The following is a 6,000-nucleotide window of genomic DNA, read 5'->3' as shown; positions in this document are numbered from 1 at the left end:
GGGCGAGGGCATACTGGTGGCTCTGGCCAGTGCCCTGCCCAGTTCCTGGCAACCAGTGATGTCACTAGTTGCCAGCAGCTGGGTGGGACGCTGGCTAGAGTGTCCCAGATTGTTAAGAGCTGGGTTGGGAGATGTGTATGGCCCTTAGCACTCTGACTACAGGGGACTACAGAGCACTGAAACACAAAGGTGGCACAGACCAGAAGCACAGTTGAAGGGTGTCTGCTCTGCTCAACAGCTGTAGATTGACAGCTGACCTTGTGAGTAAAGGTTCATGGGACATTTAGTCCTGATGTAAGGGGATGGGATGGCGCTTGTGTGCATTCTTCCTGGGGGAAGTGCTGCGAAAAGTAGACAGTGATGGGGACTTATCTAAAGGGAGAAAGAAAGAAAGAAAGAAAGAGAGGGAGGGGGAGAGATAAAGAAAGAAAGAAAGAAAGAAAGAAAGAAAGAAAGAGAAAGAAAACTTTATAAAACAGAGATATTCTAGAACTTACAGAATTCTATCTGAAGGGAAATGACGTTTCATCGCGGGGGGTTTAATACAACTTAAATTGTAATGAAGAAGAGTCTTTGAGGTGATGAGTCAAATTGGGAAATACTGGAATCCCTCTGTAAGTGCATTTTGTTTAATGATGATGACAGCAACAATAAAAGCTTTCTTAGAGTGGTTTTACATGTGAGGAATTTTTATTGCTTACAGGAGGGAAATCCATCTTTAGTCACTTTCAATTTTAACTGGAAATAAGCAAATCTCTATTTTATTGTGGGGAATCAGTAAGATCTTCATTGTTTGTTTTTCTTTCTTTCTTCTGTTTTCTGATGAGATTGATAAATGTTTTTTTTTATTGATCATTTAAAAAAAAAACAACATAATGTCTATTTTAAACTGGCTTTCATATCAAATCATAAATTGAAGAAAAATTTGTTTAAAAGGATGTAACCCCAAGGTATGCTACAGTGGAATGCCCTGACCATGTTTTATACACTGTATGGATCTATAGTATGTGTTATCTTTCACATTCCTCATGGCTTTCTTCTGGCAAAGTTTTTAAACACTGAGATCAGCCATAACGTCATGACCACTGACAGGTGATTGATTGACATTGATTTTCTCATTTCAATGGCACCTGGAAGTGTGTGTGGGTGGGGGGGATATATGACAATGGCACCTGGAAGTGGCGGGGATATATGACAATGACACCTGGAAGTGGGGGGATATATTACAATTGCACCTGGAAGTGGGGATATATTACAATGGCACCTGGAAGTGGGGGGAGAATTTGTGCCCATTCAACAAAAAGAGCATTTGTGAGGTCATGTGCTGATGTTGGACGAGGAGATCTGGTTCACAATCGGCGTTCCAATTCATCCCAAAGGTGTTCAGTAGGGTTGAGGTAAGGTACTCATGTTGGATGAGAAGACCTCACTCACAATCGGCTTTCCAATTCATCCCAAGGGCGTTCAGTGGGGTTGAGGTAAGGTTCTGATGTTGGGTGAGAAGACCTTGCTCACAATCGGCTTTCCAATTCATCCCAAAAGGTGTTCAGTAGGGTTGAGGTCAGGTACTGATGTTGGATGAGAAGACCTGGCTCACAATCAGCATTCCAATTCATCCCAAGGGTGTTCAGTGATGTTGTGGTAAGGTACTGATGTTGGGTGAGAAGACCTGGCTCACAATCGGCTTTCCAATTCATCCCAAAAGGTGTTCAGTAGGGTTGAGGTAAGAAACTCATGTTGGATGAGAAGATGTGGCTTACAATTAGCGTTCCAAATTATTCCAAAGGTGTTCAGTAGGATTGAGGCCAGGTCTCTGTACAGACCACTTGAGTTCCTTTACACCAAACTCAACAAACCATGTCTTTATGGAGCTGGCTTTGTACACAGCTGCTGAAGTAGAAAAATAAATTCCCCAAGCTCTAGCCACAAGGATCGAAGTGCACAATTGTCTAAAATGTCTACGTATGGTGTAGCATTAACAGTATCCTTCACTGGCCTGCAGACTTTGGAGGACATATAGTAGGTGTCATGGTCAGAGGTCCACATAGTATGTATGATGGTCACATGTCAACATAGTAGATGTGATGGTCACATATTCTACATTCTTCTATAAATTGTCCTTCAATAACAGAGATGCAGTTCCTTTACATAGGTCAGTCCCGATTCTCTATTTTCACAAAGGAAGTCTAGGGAAGGGTTATTTGGACATTGTTAAAAAGTCAGCAGCCAGGAATCAATGTTAATATCGTTTTCCCTATTTGTCTAACTAAAAATAATCGCGGTTGCCAGGACACGACAAATGATTTGTGATCCTCGGGTTGTAGCTCATTTCACCAACAACTGCCACAGAGTCTCGAAATATAACTTACAGTGGTACGGTAAGCAGAAGACGTGGCGGGATCACGAGGTCGTTCACCTCGAACTGAGATAGATCCGTCACGTTTGTGCAATACCGGAACTCTTCCTGAACATCATTATTCCTGCAGCAAGCATTTATACAACACTCTGGAGAGCTGATGGCGTCATGGATGGCTCCTGCACTGGACTGGACGCGGCAGCTTCGCAATCTCCGCAGCAGGCTGAAAAAAGCTCCTCGATACTAAAACAGCATTTGTGTTTTTACAAGGGTCGTATCTGTTCAAGATGCTGCAGGATAGCGAGAGTGTAAAAATACTAATAGGTGTATTTAAATGCTATTATCCTAGACCGGACTGTCAGCCGAAAATCTGGGTCTGAACGTGCGAATTGTGGCCGTCAGCGACTAGTCAATGTTAGGGCAGAACGGGGGAGGGGCGAGACTGGTACAAGACAACAGAAGGGCGACAGTGCCGTGTCAGATTCCTCGCATCACCTTTCACCATCTCGTGGAGTCACCAGGCGGCCCAACGAAGTACTGATGGGGTGGTCATAATAATCTGGCCACTCAGTGTATATGTAAACCACAGTGATGAACTTTACCCAAGTGCAAAATACAATGCTGAACATGTAAAAAATTCAGGGCTGTCCTATGCAGATGTCCTGCGTTATCTCAAATAGGCTACTTAGACCTTCTAGTTCTTACCAGTTGAGTACATTAGCAAAGAAAACTCGGCAGGGCTGACACCACTCAGTCCACAAGGATGCTGTTGGTTGTCAGCCCAGCACAGGACTTAGGAGTGCATTTCTGACAGATCGTCAGGCATGTTTCTCCACTTGCAGGGTGTGACAATGAGACTGTCACAGGTCGGCTCAGTAGATCGGGAAGTGAGCGATCCTCCAGCGCTGACTGGCGGAACGGACGGGTGAGGGGGCGGGTACAGCTGGCTCTGCCTCTAGTTAGGCAGAGCCAGCTGTCACTCAGCTCGCGGTATACTGAGCTTACGGTAACGGGAGGACGCTAGTTTGTGTCCTCCCGTTACCCTAAGGAGAACTATGGGGAAAAGCCCCGACCCCATAGTTCTCCTTTAAACACACTTGAGTAGAGCAGGAGTGCACTGCACAAACCTGGGCAGTGCTGGGTAACAACCGTCAGATGGCAAAGCCTCAAGACTGATTGTTACACCAATTGGGGGAATCCAGTAATGTGTAGAACATTACTGAATGAATGTAGGAATGGGGCAAGGGGAGGCAAGACTATCCAACTCAATTTGTTTCAGTTCAGTTGAACAGTTTTTGATGGAATCGCCCCCATGGAGAATGGCAGACCTGAAGGCTGCATACAATGTCGCCGAGGTCACTTGTACAAAACAAGCGACGGCTTCCCTGATGTACATTCAGCTCTGCTTGCTCAAAGCAGAAAACAACTACCCGCCCGGCGCCCGGAACTGCATGTCCCTGGAATCAGGAGATAGGAATTCCACAACCCTGCTGCCCCCTCTACTCCCTGCTGCCCCTCTACTCCCTCCCTGCTGCCCCTCTACTCCCTCCCTGCTGCCCCTCTACTCCCTGCTGCCCGGAGGCCTTGTGGGAAATCTGGCCTTGATGTTGAGGATTGAGTAGGTAGCACTCAGAGAGAAGCCACAAACCTGGGGAAAATATACAACTCTACCACTCGAATGCTTTCTACTCTGATGTCTGAAAGATAGAGATACGCAAAGCAATTTTCATGGGAACTTCACCTAAGCAGAGAGCTGAGAAGTCAGACAAAACCCCGTGAATACAAGGAGCCTCTTTTCCCTGCAAACCAAAAGAGCCGGATTCCTCCAGATATTTGTCATCCTCCGGGACGAGTGATATTTTGAGAAGACTGATTCATCTTCGCCTCTTACCAAAATGTTCCTGTACTATAAATGTACAGTGTGTTATCTACAACAGGGGCCCTCAGTGAGAGGCTCAGTGGCCCCAATTCAGTTTCTCAATTTCCACTGACCCCGAGGGGCCTAGCAGGATGTGCTATGTACCCGTCTGCCTGCTGTGTTCAATAAGCATCATTTCCTGTCGAGTTTTAATTAATTTAAACAATTCCATTAAGAATGAACTTCAGGATAACTAATGTCTAGATACAAAAGATAAATATGTTTCCGTGAATCGTTGTGTAATTCTTCCAGATCTGTGCAGTAATCCAGTGTGAGACTTAGGCTGGGTTCACACCTGGGCGTACGGAATGTTTGCTGTGTTTGCGACAAACGCACGTTTCCGAGGGCTATCCGGCTGTATCCCAATGGATACGCGTGGTAAATACGCCCCAAAGAAGTTCCTGTACTTCTTTGGGTGTAGGGCGTTTTACAGCGCGTTCCTACGCGCTGTAAAACGCCCAGGTGTGAACCATGCCTTAGAGCTTCCTGTAATAAAGACTGGTCACTGCTGCTTTGTCCTTGTGCAGGGTAACTGGTCTTGTCTCCATCCCCCATCTCTTGTCTCCACCCCACATCTCTTGTCTCCACCCCCTCCTGTAATAATGAACGGTCACTGCAGCTCTCTTTCCTTGCGCAGGGTGACCGGTCTTGTCTCCGCCCCCTCCTGTAATAAAGACTGCTCACTGCTCTCTCTCCTTGTGTAGGGTGACTGGTCTTGTCTCCGCCCCCTCCTGTGATAAAGAATGGCGACTACTGCGCACTGTGCGCTTCAGCATGCGCTGACCCCGCTCTGTCATGTGACGTGGCCTACTATTCTACATATTTAAATATTTGCCTATTTAACCTTGAACAAAGTATTTGTTCTATAATAAGATTAATAATAATATTATATAAAAAAAATGTAAAACATATAGGCAGCCAAACATTTTTTACCTAAAACTATCATTATTTCCCTTTGAAGGAGATTTTTTTCCAGAACCAAATATATAGAAATGAACCTTATTTGACTGTGAAAGATATAAAAAGAAAAATAGTAGTGAACCCCAAATAACAATCCCCAAACTATATATAAAATAGACCATTGGCTATTTAATACAATAATGACACCGACGTAAGATCCGTGAAATATACAATTGAGGGGAAACTGGCAACATCTAGAAATAGCTATTTCTATTACTTCGTATTGATGTATTTCCCTTTGACAGCCGCCTGTTGTGTTTGCTGTCACAGTATATTTGGTATGCCTATTTACACGTAAATCACTTATTCTGTAGACTATTTGTGTACATTTTAAATGATATATTAGCTATTTATACTTGATATTGTATACTATATATTCGGTAGTCCAAGCTATATAATACTTTGTACTTTGTATTAATTTATTTTTCTTTCGACAGCCGCATGTTGTGTTTGCTGTTATGGTATTTTATGTATGCTAGGGTAAGGTATTTTATGTATGATATATATATATGTGTGTCAGTTATTTTGTAGACTATTTGTTTACATTTTAACTGATTTACAAGCTATGTATACTATATATTCTGTGATCCAAGCTATGTAATACTTTGTATTGATGTATTTCCCTTTGACAGCCGCCTGTTGTGTTTGCTGTCACGGTATATTTTGTATGCCTATTTGTATGTAAGTCACTTATTCTGTAGACTATTTGGTTACATTTTAAATGATATATTAGCTATTTGATATACTAGCTATTTATACTATATAT

General features: G+C 43.5%; 1 protein-coding gene across 1 annotated transcript in view; it reads right to left on the bottom strand.

The window, feature by feature from the left end:
• Nucleotides 1–6,000, bottom strand: part of PAPPA (pappalysin 1) — a 190,509-nt gene that overhangs the window by 120,514 nt on the left and 63,995 nt on the right. The gene's annotated exons all lie outside the window — the stretch shown is intronic.

This window comes from Nanorana parkeri, unplaced genomic scaffold, assembly GCF_000935625.1.
Source record: "Nanorana parkeri isolate BGI_ZX_2015 unplaced genomic scaffold, ASM93562v1 scaffold81, whole genome shotgun sequence".
Lineage (NCBI taxonomy): Eukaryota > Metazoa > Chordata > Amphibia > Anura > Dicroglossidae > Nanorana > Nanorana parkeri.
Note: the sequence above shows the minus strand (reverse complement) of the source record. Positions and strands in the feature narration are given on the sequence as shown.